Genomic DNA, 19857 nt, shown 5'->3' with positions numbered 1-19857 from the left:
TGATGTTGTGTTGATCTAGAGTGTTCAAACATACAGTACATTCACATGCTTGCTTATAAACTATATTACTATATGATGAATCACCTCTTGATTCTTTTTCTCATCTTCACAATCTGGTCAAATCAATGATGTTATCTTTAGATGAGAGTTTCACACATTAATTATGTTAAAATATTAATTTAACATAAAACACCATAAAAAATCAGGCCAACCTGAAAATAAAACTGAAATTGCTGAGTATGACACACTTTAACCAACTTTGAGCATTTTACATTTTGTTAATTGTGTCCAGGGCGTGTTTCTAAGGCCGTGTTCCTAAGGCCTGTACTTAAAGTTGGTGCTATTAGCAATTAACATTTCACAGTCATCATGATGATGTCTGTTAACTCATGGATGTAACTGTCTTGGGAAAAGGAATCTTGCCATGAAGATCGTTCCAGGGCAGTGGTCAGAAAAAAGTGGCTTTGAGTTGAAGGTATGTAATGGTGTGAGAGTATGGTGGATTACATGAATTACTACTTTACTTTACTTTACTTTATTTGGCAGACGCTTTTATCCAAAGCGACTTACAATGGGAAGACACCAGCAATTCTCGTTCGATTTCTATAGAATATCAAGTATACAAACTAAGAGCCCTGATAAGGCTTAGACTTGTCATTGAAGAACATGCTCGGAGAGTGTTGGGTGCTAGACTAAGAAAAATTATAATGTATTTATACATTTTGTATTTGTTTGTTAAATGTGTATGCATGTGTATGTGTTAAATTTGTCTGTAATATTTTTGGAATAAGAGGGTTTTCACCTTCTTCTTAATAGTGGTGATAGTCTCGGCTAGTCGTGTGGAGGAGGGTAGGTTGTTCCACCAGCCAGGGACAACAACGGAGAACAGACATGATTGGAATCGGAGACCCCGTGAAGAAGGAATTTTTAGTCTCCTTTCGTTTGCCGATCTGAGAGAGCGTGTAGGAGTGTATCTAGGTAGTAGTGTGTTGATGTAGGAGGGCGCAGTTCCATTTACAGCCCTGTAGGCAAGCATCAAGGATTTGAACTCAATGCGAGCAGCTACCGGGAGCCAGTGGAGGGAGGTAAGGAGAGGTGTAACATGGGTGTATTTTGGCTGATTGAAGATGAGGCGGGCTGCCATATTTTGGACCATCTGGAGTGGTTTTATGGTGACTGCAGAGGCTCCAGCCAGGAGAGAGTTACAGTAGTCGAGTTTGGAGATGACCATTGCCTGGACGAGGAGCTGCGTAGCCTGTTGTGAGAGAAAAGGCCGAATCTTGCGAATGTTGTAGAGAGTGAACCTGCAGGATCTGGAGATCGCAGCAACATGATGGTTCAAACTCAGTTTGTTATCTATCCAAACCCCAAGGCTTTTTGCAGATGCTGTGGGTGTTAACAATAGCGATCCAATTTGAATTGAAAGGTTTTGCTGAGGAGAATTGTTGCCCGGAAAGATCAGAATCTCGGTTTTGGATAGGTTGAGTTGGAGGTGTCGCTCAGACATCCATGCCGATATGTCTGAGAGGCAGGCCGAAATTTTTGTTGCTATAGTAGCATCTTCTGGTGGGAATGACAGATAGAGCTGGGTGTCATCAGCATAGGAGTGATAGGAGAAGCCATGTGATTGGATGATGTGACCAAGTGAGCGAGTGTATATTGAGAATAGAAGGGGGCCAAGGACAGAGCCTTGTGGAACCCCTGTGGTTACCCTAGAGAGGACAGATGTCTCACCTCCCATTATACCTTGAAGGACCTGTCGTAAAGATAAGAGGTGAACCAATCTAGTGCGGTTCCTGTGACTCCTAAATCAGAGAGTGTGGTGAGAAGAATTTCGTGGTTAACTGTATCGAAGGCAGCAGATAGATCAAGTAGAACAAGGACGGATGATCTGCGGGCAGCTCTTGCAGCACGAAGGTCATCCATCATTGCCAGGAGGGAGGTTTCAGTAGAATGCCCTTTCCTGAAACCAGACTGAAAAGGGTCAAGAAGATCATGCTTGTGGAGAAATTAGGAAAGTTGAGCCAGGACTGCTCTTTCAAGAATTTTTTAAAGAAAAGGAAGGTTGGAGACTGGGCGGTAGCTATCCAGTAGAGATGGGTTTAATGTGGGTTTTTTGAGCAGGGGAGTAATGACAGCCTGTTTGAAAGCAGTGGGGAATGTTCCTGTTGTGAGTGAGGAGTTTAAGACATGTGTCAGAGCAGATAATATGGTGGGCTGTATGGACTGAAGGAGGTGTGAGGGGATTGGATCCAGGGAGCAGGTGGTGGGGTGACTAGACTGGAGAAGTGTAGACACGTCTGATTCAAAGAGGGGAGTAAAGGAAGACAGATTCCTGGTTTCAGAGGTAACAGCAGGACGGGGTCTGGGGTTAGGTGGTGAGAATTGTTTGCTAATGTCAGCCACCTTTTCTGTGAAGAAGGTGGCGAAGTCTTCAGATGAGAGAGAAGTGGAGGGGGGAGGGGTGGAGGATTCAGGAGACGGTTGAAAGTCGAGAAAAGTTTTCGAGAGTCATTGCAGTTGTTTACTTTGTCCTGGAAGTATCTGGTCTTTGCTGTAGTTACAGCAGCAGAGAAGGATTTTAGGAGAGATTGATACTTATTAAGTTGAAGCGGGCACTTGGATTTCCTCCACTGCCTTTCAGCTGCTCTATGGTGGGACCTGTGGCGACGAACCTCGTCAGAGATCCACGGTGAGGGTGGAGTCGCACGTGTTGGTTTTGAGGTTAGAGGGCAGAGTCTCTCGAGGCAAGATGTTAGTGTGGAGAAAAGGATGTCTGTAGCACGGTTAGTGTCCTGAATAGAGAGGATGTCTAGGGGGGAGAGCTCAGAGGAGACAGCGGAAGACAATTGAGTAGGGCAGAGGGTACGGAGATTACGGCGAAATTGTGTTAAGTGTGAGGTGGGTGTGGTGCGTGCCAGGGGGGATAGTCTGAAGTGAATAAAAGAGTGATCGGATAGATGTAGAGGAACGACAGAAGTGTTGGCTGTGGAGCATTTGCGTGTGAGTACGAGATCTAGTTGTTTTCCAGCTCTGTGCGTTGCGGGCGTGCAGAGAAGTGTGAAGTTGGAAGCAGAGATGAAGTGTTGGAAGTCAGTGGTTTGTGGCTTGAGGAGATCGAGGTTGAAGTCTCCTAGTAGCACAAGGGGCAGTTCCTCATCTATAATTGAGGAGAGAGTTGTGTCTAGTTCCTCTACAAAGTTCCCCAGCGGACCTGGAGGACGATATACAGCAACTATGGACATTTTTACTGGGTGTGTAATAGTTACTGCATGGAACTCAAAACTGGTTGTTTGAATAGCAGAAACGGGAGTGAATTTCCAGTCCTTGGAAATGAGCAAGCCTGTGCCCCCTCCCCTGCCAGTGGGGCGGGGGGTATGAGAGAAGTAGAAGTCTGTGGAAAGGGCTGCAGGTGTAGCGGAGTCATGGGGGCGGATCCAGGTCTCAGTCAGTGCGAGTACTTGGAGATTTCGTTCTGTAGCAAAAGCAGGAATGAAGTCTGCTTTGTTGACTGCCGACTGACAGTTCCACAGTCCGAACAAGTACTCAGGGTGGCAAGATGAGGCCTGGGAGAGTGTGTGGAGGTTATGTGTGTTGCGTGTTCTGTTTGTATTGAATCGAGGAGGGCGCCTGGAGTGAATGAGCGGAATGTTCTGGATGGACATGATTAGCAAAAAGAAGTAGGAGAGGAGCATGGGTGAAGTTACCTGTATTTTGGTTTTACTGCTCGGTAGAGTCGCGCAGGACGAGTCGCAGGTCTTTACCCAAGTGGGTCTTCACACAAGGGCTGACGCTACCACTGACGCGGTAGCGCGAGAGTAGTACCACAAGTACAGGTCAAATTGTGAGTGACTACAGGTGCGGTCCACAGGTAGTGGAGTTGACTATAACCCGTTTCACGACTACGCAAGAGTGGGCGTGTACCTAGTTCGGGTGAAACTGACGCCGATTGACAACAATAACGACAGCGAAAGCTAATACATTAACTTAGCTCGCCTAGTCACGTCAACAAAAACACAAGCACTTCTTAAAAACAAGCTACCCAAGACAGAGTCAAAGTTTATTTACTCACCTCTACAGAGAACCGCGCGAGAAAGCTTACCGCTGTGTCTAGACTAGAATTACTAGTCTTCTTTTAAGGGATTTTATTAATTAGGATTTATTTTCATTGTAATAAAAGGTTTTCAGAGTCAAAACTTTGGAATTGACTGTAGGATCTTCATGTTAATGGTGATTTTTCTGTTATTCAGTTTACCTTAAGATTCATACAAAAGTTAAATTAAGCTCCAAAACAATGTAATTTTTTTTTTTTTTTCCCCAAACAGTCTGCACTGGATGCATCATTTGATTACACCATAGTACTGTAAGTATCCTATTTAATTTGAGAGCAACAGAGTCTTACATCTTTTGAAAGTTGTTAAATATTGTTCATATTGATATTTTACAGTCAGACATGCCATACTTGCGGAAATGGTGGTGCTTGCTGTTGATGGAGAACTTTGATATCAGGAGGTATTTATATTTTGGCTTATATTACTACTTCTGTACTGAAGGTTTAGACACATTAACAATATCAACATTTTCTGTTAAGCCATGGCAAGCTTTTTGCACACTGCACAGAGGGTGCCAAAGCTGTGCTGCAAGGATAACATGTGGCCATTTTCAGGCTGAAAAAGCATAAGATACCGGAAGTCAGTCAGGTCAGTGTTCACTTTAAACACTAGTGTAATTAAATGGTTAGTGACTTTTGACTCACTGTTAAAATAACTGTTCTGCATCATTTGCTTGACACAGGAGCCAGCAGTTGTTGAAGATCTGCATACTGCTGTGTACTGGCTGTTCCAAAATAAGGCCTTGTAATCAATCATTTTTATACATTTTACGCATTTAAAAAACATCGTTAATTAGAACCACATTTATTTCTCAGTAACAAAAATGTAATTTAGTTTTTTTTTCTGTGAAAGTCGATTTATTTTAAGTATATCCTATATTTTTTAAACCTTTTATTCCAATATAGTGCAATATGGCATACAACACAAAAACTACAATTTTGAAGTCATGAGTTTTCGACTACTGTGGAGGTCACATGTTTCTACTCACTGTGGACCTCCACAGTGGCTGCAGCCAGATCCTTCTCACATAAATAGCAAGATCTTGGTTAATGGGGTTTTGAACAAAACAATAGACATTGATTCTAGTGTTCGTCAGGGGTGTCCACTATCTCCACTCCTGTTCGTGGCATGCATCGAGCTACTGGCACAGATCATGCGAAGGGACCAATGGATCAGTGGGCTGAGTTTACCAGGTGGATTAACAGCAAAGTGTGTTTTATACATGGATGATGTGACCCTTTTAAGCACGGATGCCATATCGGCCCAAAGAGCTCTGGAGTTGACTGAATGGTGTGGAGAGGCATCAGGAGCAAAGCTCAACAGGCGCAAGTCTGAAGCCCAGCTCTTTGGGTAATGGGGGGCATACCAACAGAGATGGACATGGATTTTAAACAAACAAACGTAAGGTTGAATTTGTCAGAGAAGGGGAAGGTCTGACGATGGAAGGGAAAATTTCAATTATTAAAGCAGTGAATTTGCCTTTGCTTTTACTGTTCTTTTTTTATTCCACCTAGGGTCTTCTTGGTGAGCCTGGATAGGGCAGTGTTTTCTTCCTATGGGAGTCAAAATGGGAAAGACTAAAAAGAATGCAGGTGAAAAAAGTCAAAAGAAAGGAGGAAAGAGGCTCCCAGACCCCTATTTATTTCTTGGAAGTAAATACACTGCCCTACATCTAAAGTATGCAACAAACCCCTCCAAAGAAGATAAAACTGCAGCCATGGTCAAATTCTGGATGGGGTCATACCTGGGACATCTGAAGATGATGCCAATTTAACCTGTACTTTGGGTACTACACTCGCGTTACTGCGTTAGCTGTACTGTCACCCTGAGTACGCTTTCAGGCTGTGGAACTGTCAGTCGGCGGTCAACAAAGCTGACTTTCCCGCTTTTGCAACAGAACGCAACCTCGAAGTACTCGCACTGACTGAAACCTGGATCGGCCCCCAGGACTCTGCTACACCTGCAGCCCTTTCCACAGACTTCTACTTGACTTAATTGTTATTTATTTATTTACTATTTTTACAACTTATGTCATTTAAAATTTTTGTTCAAACATGTAAATCTGTTACTATGATTTACACTTAATGTCATTTGTAGAAACAAAAAAATGTATTAAAAAAGATGAATAATTTTGACTGTCACATAAAAAAATACTAAAAAAAATCTCTTCTTATCAGTTTAATATCTGATACGTCCCCCAGCGGGGGACTACATATTAAGCGGATTTTTAGAACAGGAAGTCTGCAAAGGGGCTTGCTCCATCCGCTCCACGCATCGACCCAGTATTGCATTGCCTTGTGTTGCAAATAAAAACTTACCACACAAACTTTTTGCCTTTTCACCATCATATGACTGTAAAGCGGGAGTTTTCACTCTTTGATATGTTTACAAGCCCCTTTTGTTTAAAGTCCAAGATTTTCAAGCACAGTTTGCTCACGACCATACCAGCTGAAGAACACAAGATCTCGTCTGATCTCGGAAGCTAAGAAGGCTTGGGCCTGGTTAGTACTTGGATGGGAGACTACCTGGGAATACCAGGTGCTGTAAGCTTTAACTATTGAAAAACTTTTTAAAATGAAAGTATTTAAGATAAGATAAGATAAACTTTTATTAGTCCCACAAGTAGGAAATTTCACTTGTCACGGCAGAAAGTGGATAGAAGCAGAAAGTAATAGCAGCAAAAACAGAGGTAATAGCAGCACAAAAAACAAGATAAATATGTATCTGTATATATGTACAAATTTACAATTAAAACACTTAACAATTTAACAGAATGTGCCAAAGTGTGTGTGTTTGTCTGTGTGTGTGTGGTCAGCTGTGAGGTCTTTGTTATAGAGTCTGACAGCGGTTGGAAGAAAAGACCTTCTGAACCTCTCCTTCCCACATCGTGGGTGCAGAGCCTGCCACTGAAGGAGCTGCTCAGTGCTGTCAGAGTTTCCTGCATGGGGTGGGAGATGTTGTCCACCATTCTCCTGTCACTCATCACCTCCACTGGGTCCAGAGGGCATCCTAGAACAGAGCTGGCCTTCCGGATCAGCCTTTTCAGCCTCTTCCTGTCCCCAGCAGAGATGCTGCTACCCCAGCAGACCACACCGTGAAAGATGGCTGATGCCACTACAGAGTCATAAAAAGTCTTTATGAGTGGCCCCTGTACTCCAAAAGACCTGAGTCTCCGCAGCAGGTACAGCTGCTCTGCCCTTTTTTATAAAGTGCATTTGTGTTATGAGTCCAGTCCAGTTTATTGTTCAGGTGAACACCAAGGTACTTGTAGCTCTCCACTGCCTCAATATCCATACCCTGGATGTCCAGTGGTTGCAGTGGAGGATGTTTGTGCCTGCGGAAGTCTACCACCAGCTCCTTGGTTTTTCCAGTGTTGATCTGGAGGTAGTTCTGCTGACACCAGTCCACAAAGTCCCTTGTCAGTTCTATGTACTCCCTGTCGTCCCCATCAGTGATGAGGCCGACTATTGCAGAGTCATCACAGAACTTCTGCAGGAAGCAGTTGGTGGAGTTGTGTGAGAAGTCTGCAATATAGATTGTGAAGAGGAACGGCGCCTTCTGTCCCTGCGGGGCCCCATCGCTTTGCATAGCTTTGTTAGCTTTTTTCAAAGTAACTTATGAGTTATTTTCACTCTTTGTAATGTTTTGAAAGCCCTTTTGTCTAAAGTCCAAGATTTTCAAGCAGAGTTTGCTTACGGCCATACCAGCTGAACAACACCCGACCTTGTCTTATCTCGGAAGCTAAGAAGGCTTGGGCCTGGTTAGTACTTGGATGGGAGACTGCCTGGGAATACCAGGTGCTGTAAACTTTAACTATTTGTTAGCTTTTTTTAAAGTAAGTTATTGGGTATTTTCACTCTTGTGGGACTTAAGGTGCGACGCACCCTGATGTCAGTTTAATATCTGATACGTCCCCCAGTGTTGGACTACATAATAAGAGGATTTTTAGAACAGGGAGTTGGCAAAGGGGCCTGCTCCATCCGCTCCACGCATCAACCCAGTATTGCATTGCATCTGGAAGTGTCAGGATCCGGTCCGAAATGGGGTTACTCCGGTCCGGAACAGGATCCGGACCGGAGTTTCATTGTTGTCCTGTGTAATGTTCCCTAATCGTTTTCACCTGTGTTAATTGTATAAAGCTGCCCTGTTCGTTTCTGTCCACTGTCAGGTCTTTGAAGTTATGTTCCGTGTTCACCAGTGTCTACGTCTCGGATGTCTCCCCTGTCCTGTGATTCACTAATTAAACCCCGGTTTCGTGATGTCAGGTGAAAGCGTCCTCCATTCCTCGTCACTCTTCGTCACTCTTCGTCCTCCTCTCCATTCACCCGCCGCGTCATGCCCGCATGGACGTGACAGAAAGACCTCACCCACATTTGGACGCCACCTGACGCAGCCCCGCTGAGATCGGAGGAGCCGCGACTCGCCGGGAGGACGCCGCCAGCTTCCTTGTCCCTGGCCTTCCATGGCTTCATTCAGCAGGGTCCCGACCCCTGCCTCTCAGTCCCGTGTCTGGCGGCGTTGAAGGTGAGGAGCGGCCATTCAGCGGGGCGAGCCGGAGACTGACAGGGAGCGGCGGACGCATGCGGACGGCGGACGAGGTGCCGGTACCAAACTGGCCCGAAGCCGTCTGCGCTGGAGAACCGCCGCTCGTCCATCTGGAATACTGGACCATTCATTCATTCATTCATTCAGTCATTTATCAATCCTCTCTGTTCATCTCATCCTTTCTGGTTTTTGAATCGATTCCGTTCGATTCCTCCTGTCCACTCGGACCATTTAGACTGTGTTTGGACTTTTCTCCCTCCTTCATGGACTGCTTCGTCTGGCCCGCCAGGCGTCGTGCCATAGGAGGGGGGATTCTGTCAGGATCCGGTCCGAAATGGGGTTACTCCGGTCCGGAACAGGATCCGGACCGGAGTTTCATTGTTGTCATGTGTAATGTTCCCTAATCGTTCTCACCTGTGTCAAATGTATAAAGCTGCCCTGTTTCTGTCCGCTGTCAGGTCTTTTGAAGTTATGTTCCGTGTTCACCAGTGTCTACGTCTCGGATGTCTCCCCTGTCCTGTGATTCACTAATTAAACCCCGGTTTCGTGATGTCAGGTGAAAGCGTCCTTCATTCCTCGTCACTCTTCGTCCTCCTCTCCGTGCACCCGCCGCGTCATGCCCGCATGGACGTGACAGGAAGGTGTGCACTTTATTTGTTGTTTTGAAAATAAAAGCTTACCACTCCAACTTTTTGCCTTTTCTACATCATAATTTGACAGTAAAGCGGGAGTATCACTCTTTGATATGTTTTCAATATTGTACATTTATATTTATCTTATTTTTTTTGGTGATACTATTACCTCTGTTTTTGCTGCTATTACCTTCTGCTTCTGTCCACTTTCTGCCGTGACAAGTGCAATTTCCCACTTGTGGGACTAATAAAGGATTATCTTATCTCTTATCTTAAGCCCCTTTGGTGTAAAGTTCAAGATTTTCAAGCAGAGTTTGCTTACGGCCATACCAGCTGAAGATTGCCCAATCTTGTCTGATCTCAGAAGCTAAGAAGGCTTGGGCCTGGTTAGTACTTGGATGGGAGACTACGTGGGAATGCCAGGTGCTGTAAGCTTTAACTATTGTAAAACTTTTAAAATGAAAGTATTTACATCGCCTTGTTAACTTTTTTTAAAGTAAGTTAAGGGGTATTTTCACTCTTTGATACGTTTTCTCACCTTTTTTCTTTTTTTTTTTTATTATAAACTTCACTGCAGGTTTCTGTGTCTGCGTTCTCTAAGACAATCATACACAGGCATGCCTTGATAGTAGATATAGCCCCGATTCTCCCCCAACACTATCACTTGTGGTATTTGTTTCAGGCCCTGGTGTGCGCTTGGATCTTCCCATTGTTGAATGGGAATCCTCCAAGCGCAGGTCCAGATGCCATCCTCGTCCACCACTTTCATAGGTGTACCTTTTACCTTGAACCTCCCTTGCCAAACGCATATGTCTTCCCCCATCACAGTTTCATTAAACATTCTTATGACCACTACTTTCCTGGAAATATCTGAAAGTTTCTCCACCTTGAACATGGCAAACTGTTCTTTTACATGTTCAAAACGGACCCAAAACTCTCTTAACATGTTTGCTGTTCTTAAACTTAAATCAAAACCATTGCTCTGTGGTAGGGATATAATGCAGTTAATGTCTTCAACACTTCTGCACCAGGTGTCTTGAGAAATCTAGTCGTGACATTGTACATTTTACCCCATTGTTTTCTCTGAACAAGAAACGTACGCTGTGGTGCCTCCACCTGCCAGCTCGAACAGCCGACATAGTGGAGGCACCTAACGCCTCAAAGTGCACAAACACACCAAACCAAACAACAAGCTCAAAAAACCTAAAAAATATAAATTCAAAACCAGCAAAATACAAATTAAATTGACTACTTACCTACAAAGTTGTTAAGAAATACCTTCAAAAAAACAGTACAATATCCTCCCAAATAAAAGTGGATTTGGCCCTGAATTGGCACAAGCCCTTAATCTATTTAGGAAGTGATCGAGGTCTCCACCCTTGATCTTAGCCAAAAGGCCGAGAAGCGTTAACCTGAAAAAGGCGCCGTGGTGTGCCATTCTCGGAACGTGTGCGGTATTTGCTAGGCAGCGCACGGCACGTTTTCCTAAGTATTCTTTTGACCCATTGTGTAGCTCTGTCAAAACATGCTGGGATGACCGTAAGCCAACTCTCTGAAAAAAGCTAACAACACTGTAAAAAGAATAACTGTGCTAAAACTAAAGAAATGGATGTCCCATTTTCACATCTAAAATATTTGACTTTAGAGAAACTAAATTGAATCACTTAAGATGACTTGATTATTTTATATTGATGTAAATCATATTACTGCACTTGACCGAACCTTAATTTTTTTACTTGATCCAAATAAATTTCTTCACATGCAACCATATTGTAGTTATTGGACCAAACTAATATTTTGAAATTGACCCAACCTAATGTTTTTACATTCAACATGAATTAATGTTTATTTGTCACCAGTTAATGTATTTAGATATATTAAAACTATATTTTTCACTTTTTAATTTTACTGTACCTCAAAAATAATTAGCATTTTCTTTAAAAAAAAACAAGACTGGTCAACAGATTATTTCAAAATTGTTTATTGTTTCTAAACATTTTAATACACAGTGCCCATAAAATAAACATTTGTTATCAAAAATGGTCTTTGTTGTTTTCAACACAGATATAAACTTAAGACAAATATATAAATGCATATTTATATGCAAGACAAATAAAAAATGTATTGCCTTCCAAGCAAATTAACCAGTACAAACGCACATGGTACTAAGTCTAAATACATGCACGCTCTAGCCAATCCAAACTATAAATGAAATGTTGCTTTCTGGAAGCAGTGATGTCCCTATAAGACCAAATAAAAACAAATCCAAAAACTTAAGGGCAATTAACTCAAGGCCAAACAACGCAGAAAAGTCTTAAATGGCTATAGTACCACTTGGAAAAGTGCACTAAGTGCCAATGAGGTTCTCTCTCTCTTAAAATGTTGGCTAGGAGCCTGTCAGAACTACAGGCTACTTAAATACACACGAGCAAACAATCTCATACAAGCATGCCATACATACTATTGTGCAGTGTGGAGCTCACAAATCAGTTTACGAATCTTGGCGGTCATCTTGTTGCAATCAAGCTCCATAAGGATCTTCTGAAGAGCCTCAAAGGTGAAACGGAATCCCTGTGGATATTTCATGTTAAGAGCATAACAGAGTCCAAGAGCATTGCCACTCCAGCAGCCACAGAAGGCAACTCATTTAGGACTTCCACACCATCAATGATGATCCCGATGTCTTGGGGCTGATGTAGAAGGCTCGAGTTCTCTCTGAATATGAAGATCGTCATAGTAGTTCTCTCCAGCTCTTGCTCTGTTTCATCTTTCTGAGACATCTTGAGGTAAAATGGGACAAAATGTGAAAGTGAACAACTGCAGTCTGGCACACCTGATAAATCTAGGACTACAACTAACGACTATTTTGAAAGTTGATTAGTTACAGACTATTCTAACAATTGTTTGACTAAATTTGTTTTAAATTGCATAATCATTCAATTACTTTTATATTTGTTGCTTTAATTATGTGCACATAAACACAAAATACAGGAAAGATTGTTACGTCATTGAAAATTACATATTTTAATCAACTTTGCGGGCAATATTAGGATGCTACTGACACAAAAAAAGTAAAATTAAAGTGATTATTGTGGTTGGCCTTTAGTCTGTAAAATGGTTTAGATGTTGATAACTGCTCCCCAAAGCCCAAGAAGACAAAACCAACAGCCCAGAATCCAAAGATATCCACTTTCTTATCATAGACTACAGAAGCCAGAAAATAATCATATTGAAGACACTGGAATTCATAGAATTTTGACTTTTCATTCTTTGCAGAAAAAAGAGACTCAAAAAAATTAATAGATCATCAAATTACTGGTCCATAAATTCAATACTTGATTAGTCATTGATTAGTCAATTAATCGTTCAGTACAGACTTCAGGAAAACTCCCCACCCTGCTGTACCAACAACTATCAGGGGATCTGTGGTGGATACTGTGGACAGTTACAAGTACCTGGGAACCATTATAGACAATGCTCTCAGCATCAATCAAAACACTGCTGTGATCTGCAAGAAGGGCCAGCAACAACTATTTTTTAAGACGACTGAATCATTTTAGCATTGATAAAACGCTGATGGTTTGGTACAAATATTCCTTTGTCCCAAGTGCAATCAAAGCTCTTAATCAGCTCTGACCAAATTTGCCACATTTTAATGTAGATGAATGATTTTCATGTTTTTATTCGTTGTAATTTTAACTTATTTATTCTGTTTATGTGTGAATTGTGCCACGACTGTTGTTGACTGCTGCTGTGCACCAAATTTCCCCTTGTGGAACAATAAAGAACTGAACTGATTAATCACTGCATCCAATAGCAAAGCTGACAAGTTTACCCAAAGATTAACTAAGTTGCATCTCATGTAGAGACAGAAAAGATCTGGACACATACCATGTATTCTTTTATCAGGTCCTCAACACGTTCTCCAAGGTAGATGATAAGAGATTTAAGGACACACTCCCTCCTAATATCAGCATTCAAAAGGGTTACTATGCAATGTGGAGGCAAGCTGTTTTTTTCAGCTTTCCAAACAGTTGGTTCTTGTTCAGTTTGCCCTGGTTCCAGATTGGCTCCCTAGGACAAATTAATTGAAAGCAGTCATACAGGATAGAGCAAAATTATGTCAGAGGCCACTAGCAGTCTTCCTTGGAAGAGGGAGAACTGGATGGCTCTTTGACTGGTCAGGCCAAAACTGCATTTTACAGCTCTCTCACAAGACCAGCCAGTGGTCTTGACATGTTCTCATTCTGGATGTCTTTGCTTTCACCTAGTTTTTGGTGTGGATAAATGTGGATTTGAGCTGTAAACAAGGCATTATAGATGCATCTCAACGGTTTGTGGAAGAGCTGTCATTAGAACTGGTCACTTTGCAAATGCAACAATGGCTCCCCACCAAGGGAGAAGGCCGCAGCTAGGCAGTGAGAGTACTAATGTAAGTAACAAAAATGTTACTGTGTATGCACCAGAAGAAGGACATCTGCTTGTAGTGTGGAAAGGACATTTCCAAAGCGCACACATCCTCTGAATCAAGCCACACACAGTTTCTTTTAACATTTTAAAAAGACATAGCATTTGCCTTACTATGCATATAACCATAATCACTTATATTTACTAAATAAAAGTGGAACAGGATACATATCCTCATCAGATATAGGGATTAAAATGCTAAGTGTCATATTAGTAGTTACTTATATACATCATACCTGATCAAGAAACGCCAGGATTGTGGCATTTTTTTCTTTGGCTGTCCCTCCTTTCTTTCTGATGATTTTTAGAAGTTGCGGGGAATATTTGTCCAGCTGGGCCATAAATCTGGTTAGCAGAGGAACTGCAGTAACCCACAGAAACTCTGCATTGATCTGTACAGGAGCAGACAGTGCACAATACATTTTTTTCATTAAATAACTTCATACACCAAAATTTAAAAATAAAAAACTCATACTCTGTGGAAAGCTGAGCAATAAAGGTGACCAATACAGGTGAGCAATAACGATGATTGGTGGTTTCATTGTGTAGTTCTTTTAGCTAAGTAGATAAGTAGATAATGGGTGACTTTTGGCTAACTATCCCTTTCAGTAGTTACACTATAGTCTGGTTGGTTACTTTTACTAACCCACAGAACTGATGTAAATAATACAATACTCCTGAAAGTCAATTTTCAAAAATAGTCTTATGTTATTCATGTCATTTATATGCTGGCGTTTCCGTCTCTAAATCATGCGCATTAACAATTCTCTTTCAGGCTCTGTATAGCGCAAGACGGGGTATCTCCGAATGTGCGCGCGCGCACACACACACTCTCTCTCTCTCTCTCTCTCTCTCTCTCTCTCTCTCTCTCTCTCTATATATATATATATATATATATATATATATATATATATGAGTTCGTTTTTTTTTTTTCAAATGTTATATATATATATCGCACGCAAGCTTAAGCGCAATTTCAAACGATGCTCAGTGTGTGTAGCAGAGCTCGTTTAACTACGAATGTAACATAACCGATGCTTTCCTCTAAAAAGTTCTTAAAGCACCAACTGAACTATAGTACCATAGAGAAAGAAGCTCTACAGCATTTTGAGGTGTATGTTGGGTCCACGCCACTCACTGTCCTTGTTTTTACTGATCACAATCCCCTAGTGTTTTTAGCCCGTATGAAGAACTCAAACCAGCGTATTATGTGCTGGTCTTTGGTACTACAGTTTTAACTAGGGCTGCAACTAACGATTATTTTAATAATCGATTAATCTGTCAATTGTTTTTTTTTATTAATCGTAGAATTGGATAAAAAAAAACAAGTAAATTCCAACCCTTTTCCAACCCTTTATTCAAAAACAGAACCAAAATCTTTAGAAAGTGCACAAACATGTTGCTCTTTGAGCTGTTATAATAATAATAACATAAAATAAAAATTGACTAACAATAAAAACATACACATATGTAGACTTTTTTTTTAGACTTTTTTTTTAAATAAAGTGCCAACTGAGCTGCCAGAACGATAAATCATTTATAAAAAAATAAAGAACAATACAAATCAGAAAATTTAACAGGATTTGTTTGAATGTCAGAACTTGTTCTCTACACTACACTGCAGATGCACACACTCACAAACTCACACTGACACACACTGCAAAAAATGCTTTTCTAACTTAGTAGTTTTGTCCTGATTTCAGTCCAAATCTTTAAAAAATCTTATATCAAGATACATTTACTAGACACATGAAATAGCATAAGAAATGATGTCTTGTTTTCTGATAAAACATCTCAAAATTAAGTGATTGTTTGTTTAAAACAAGCTAAATTATCTGCCAATGGGGTAAGAAAACTAATCTTAATGAGATATAATCTCAAACAGAGGTTTTAAGCATCACTTAATTTTCTCATGCCATTTTTCTTGTCTAGTAATCTTGATTTAAGATTTTTTAGATATTTGGACTGGAAACGAGACAAAATTACTAGGTAAGAAAAGCTTTTTTTGCAGTGTAGCTATACATGACAACAGATTGAAAAATGAATGGTCCAAAAAAGGCTAGTGAATAAAAACGTGTCTTTTGTCTTTTAATGCAAAGTAACTATAGCACCCCTGCTTTACTACTGTTATTAACGCGCTAACGCTAACTTGTCATGCTTGTCAAACTGGATGACGGGTAAACATTTACATTTACAGCATTTATCAGACGCCCTTATCCAGAGTGATGATCAGTACTTACAGGGACAGTCCCCCTGGAGCAACTTAGGGTTAAGTGTCTTGCTCAGGGACACAATAGGCGAGTCGTCCACGCGGAGACGCAGAGAAGAGTCCGAACGCTGTTTCATCCCCCCTCCACACCTGTAGGTGGCGCTGTAAGTCCCTGTCTAGTTCTCCTCCGCGGTGAGTTAAACACCAGCACCAGGGACATTACGTTCCTCACTTCAAAACGGAACAAAAGTAGGATTCTGTAGCGACTTCCCCTGCTGCTGAACTCCCTTCTTCCTCCTCAAACACTCCAACATGTTTGCGTTTCAGGTGCTGGATCATTGCCGTGCCGTACCATGTCGCTTTTGAATATTTTCGCGCAGATTTCTCTACCTCCGCTTTTTTTTTTTTTTTTTTTTGCTCCGCGCTGTCTATGAGGCCTGGACACACAGTTAGGCCATGAAAAGCACCGGGTAGACTAAGCGGGGTGGTAGTAGCCTAGGGGTAACACACTCGCCTATGAACCAGAAGACCCAGGTTCAAGTCCCGCTTACTACCATTGTGTCCCTGAGCAAGACACTTAACCCTAAGTTGCTCCAGGGAGACTGTCCCTGTAGCTTCTGATTGTAAGTCACTCTGGATAAGGGCGTCTGATAAATGCTGTAAATGTAAATGTATGAGGCGCCAAACTCTGCTAGCATCTGTGCGCGAGAGAGACCGAGTGTGTTCACTCCGCTCCGCGCTCAAATAAAGTTTTTTTTAAATAATCAAACGTCTCTGCGTCGCGCGACATAACGAATCGATTAGGAAATTCGTTGCCAACTCTTTTAGTAATCGATTTTTATCGATTCAATCGATTCGTTGTTGCAGCCCTAGTTTTAACCTAGAGATTAAGTACAAGCGAGGAGGGGACAATGTTTTAGCGGACACCATATCACGGGCCTTTGAGTTTAAAAGTGGTATTAATCAACATGGGGATGTTGATTCTTGGTGGTGGGGGTGTTACGTCCCGTGATCATGTGATGTGTGGTCTGTATGTTCTGTCTTGTTGGTGTTTTTCCTTTTTGAAGGAGGAGCCTGTAATTTACGGAACTCCTCCCAGACCTGACGCTGATTCGCGCTCCCGTTGGAGTGATGCCGTTAAAGACGGCGTGCTGCGACGCGGACGGAAGAAGGAGAGAGGGAGACGAGAGAGGAGGAGGAGAGAGGGGAAGAGAAGGAGAAATGGAAAATACGCAGGACAGATGCCCTGTTCACATTTAGTCTACCCGGTGCTTTTCGTGGCCTGACTGTGTGACCAGACGTGACTTGTATTGTTTTGTTTTATTAAAAATCACTTCGTTCCAACGGTAGTGACGTTTCCCTCCCTCTTTCTAATTGTTCACGTTCCTGACCTAGACCAGGACGTAACAGTGGGGCCGCAGATTCACCATCAAACACTCACTACTCTTCTCCATAGGCATGAACAGAGCTGGCATGAGCCAGGCTGATGTGCTTTTCAATATGATGTGCAATTCTACCCTGGCAACAAGAACATCATGGCAGATTGACAGTGCTGTCATTGATGTTGAGCAGGACCTGTTTGCAGAAATAGCTGAAGTCCCCTGATTTTAGAGTTGAATCTGACCAGCACCCTGAGCTAGCTCATTCAGACAAGTCATCAGCTCCAGATGGCCCAAAGTCAGAAAGCTTGTTCCCGATTAACTGAAGCCTTACTTCTTGGTTCGTCGTGAAATGGCTGTGGAGATGTCATTGGTCTTCAGAGGTATACTCCTGGTGGTTCCCAGATCTATTAGGGAGCACATTGTACAGTTAGCGCATGAAGGGCACCGGGGAATTGTCCACACAAAACAAACGCCTCAGGGAGCTGTACTGGTGGCCACGCATGGATGACTTAGTCCACACAGTCCTGTCATTATGCTCGACCTGCCAGGCCTGTGACAAAACTGCTATGACTGGCCCTGCCCCATTGCAGCCTGTTGAATTCCCAGGGGGGGTCATTCCAGCACATAGCTATGGACATTGTAGGCCCATTCGAACTGGGTACCCATGACTGGGTTTGCTATTACTCTTGTTGATTATTTCAGTAAATGGCCAGAGGTAGAGTTTACTGAATTTCTGGGGGAAGGGAACATCCAGATGCCAGACGAGGGGTGAAACCTGCTACCATCCAAATCGGGGATTCTGTGTGTGTGTGTGTGAAAGCCTGTCAAGGGAGAGAGACAATTCACAGACCCAATGATAGTACGACACCAAACTGCACCTTGCACCTTTGTTTTGAGTGATGGAAAATGATGGAATTCTGCACGCCTTTCTGTCTACCCAGAGAGGGTAGAGGAATCTGACCGAGCTGCTTCAACAGCAGAGAGCATCAGTCCAACATTACCTGTTGTAAAAGAGATCTAGATGGATCATAAGGGTCTAAGTGGTCATGTTTAATGAAGTTGATTTAAATTGAGTTCTTGGCAAAAAGGGCATTTAGCTGACGGATAGGTGAGGAGCAGGCTGAGGACCAGGCCCATGGGGTTCAGGTTTTCAGAAGGGCATGCAAAGGGGTTGTAGTGGCAGAGTATTGAGGGACTAAGTAGTATGCCGTCATTCCCAGAAAGGATGCGAGCTGGGATGGGCTGGAGGGTTCAGGGAGACGTAGAACAGCCTCCATGTTAGAATTCAAAGGTGTGATCCCCTCTCCAGACTGGCGAAAGCCCACAAAACAGACCGCTGGCACAGTGAAGACGCATTTGTCCCGATTCAGCGTAAGATTGTTGCCTGCCAGGATCTTGAGCACGTCGTCCAGGCGCTCATCATGTGATGCGAGGGTTGGACCATGGACCACAATGTTGTCCAGATAAATCACTACCCCCGAAACTGCAGCAAAGATGGTGGACATAATTTTCTGGAAGCAACTAGGGGCAGAGCTGAGGCCGAAAGGCATCCTAGTATAGCAGAAGATGCCCATGTGTGTGACAAAAGCAGTCAGGATGCGGCTCTCGGGATGCAGCAGAACTTGGATATAGCCCTGTCGAAGGTCTAGTTTGGAGAAAACAGTAGAGCCATGGAATTTAGCGGCCAGTTCCTCCACAGTAGGCAGTGGGTACGTGTCAGGGACAACAGCTGTGTTGACTGACCTTAGATCCACGCACGGCCGGAGAGTCCCGGACTTCTTCTGTGCCAGCACCAGGTTGGAGTCCCAGGGTGAAGCATCGATCTGCTCGATTATGCCCAGCTCAAGCAGGTTGTTGAGTTTCACAGTGACTTCATCACGAAGAGCCAGAGGAAGCCGGCACAATGGCTGAATGACCGGTCACACGTCTGGTTGGAGCAGGGGTTGGTGGTTAAATGTGGTGAGACAGCCCAGGCCAGTGAACAGAGAGGGCCAGCTCTGCTGCCAGGGTGAGCCCACCATGAGAATGGTGGCACCATCCACATCTGCTGAACAAGTCCAAACCCATTAGGTTAGCCCTGTGACACATTTCGTGCACTTTCACGTTGGATTTGAAGGCTTTATAGTCACCTGACAGTCACTTGCTGGGAGTCTAACACATTACCTGGATGCTAATTCATTATACACTAGTGGACTGCGTTTTTTGGATGTATTTCATTGTAATGCAAACTACCGCTGTACAGCCTGTTTGTCGCAAACACACAGTCTATAATCAGCAAGGCTGAAAAGTGGAACAGTTGTATTCTATTCCACTTTAGGAGTTCACGAGAGACATGAAAATGTGAAAGATGGTAACGTCTCACTCTGATACCGAAGCAGTAGGGAAATACATTTATTACATTTACATTTATGGCATTTATCAGACGCCCTTATCCAGAGCGACTTACAATCAGTAGTTACAGGGGACAGTCCCCCTGGAGCAAGTTAGGGTTAAGTGTCTTGCTCAGGGAC

The 19857-nt window shown here is 42.8% G+C and overlaps 1 non-coding gene and 3 pseudogenes across 1 annotated transcript; all 4 read left to right on the top strand.

The window, feature by feature from the left end:
- The first annotated feature begins 6237 nt into the window (after positions 1-6237).
- LOC114763948 (U2 spliceosomal RNA) lies at positions 6238-6423 on the top strand. The gene has a single exon (XR_003742430.1). It is a non-coding gene; the product is annotated as a U2 spliceosomal RNA (small nuclear RNA).
- A 120-nt stretch (positions 6424-6543) lies between these two features.
- Positions 6544-6662, top strand: LOC114764040 (uncharacterized; annotated as a pseudogene).
- Positions 6663-7802: 1140 nt separating this feature from the next.
- Positions 7803-7921, top strand: LOC114763880 (uncharacterized; annotated as a pseudogene).
- A 1684-nt stretch (positions 7922-9605) lies between these two features.
- On the top strand, positions 9606-9724 carry LOC114763887 (uncharacterized; annotated as a pseudogene).
- The last annotated feature ends 10133 nt before the right edge of the window (positions 9725-19857 follow it).

This window comes from Denticeps clupeoides, chromosome 14 (genome assembly GCF_900700375.1).
Source record: "Denticeps clupeoides chromosome 14, fDenClu1.1, whole genome shotgun sequence".
Classification (NCBI taxonomy): Eukaryota; Metazoa; Chordata; class Actinopteri; order Clupeiformes; family Denticipitidae; genus Denticeps; species Denticeps clupeoides.
The sequence above is the reverse complement of the archived record's forward strand: the minus strand, read 5'-3'. Positions and strand labels throughout refer to the sequence as shown.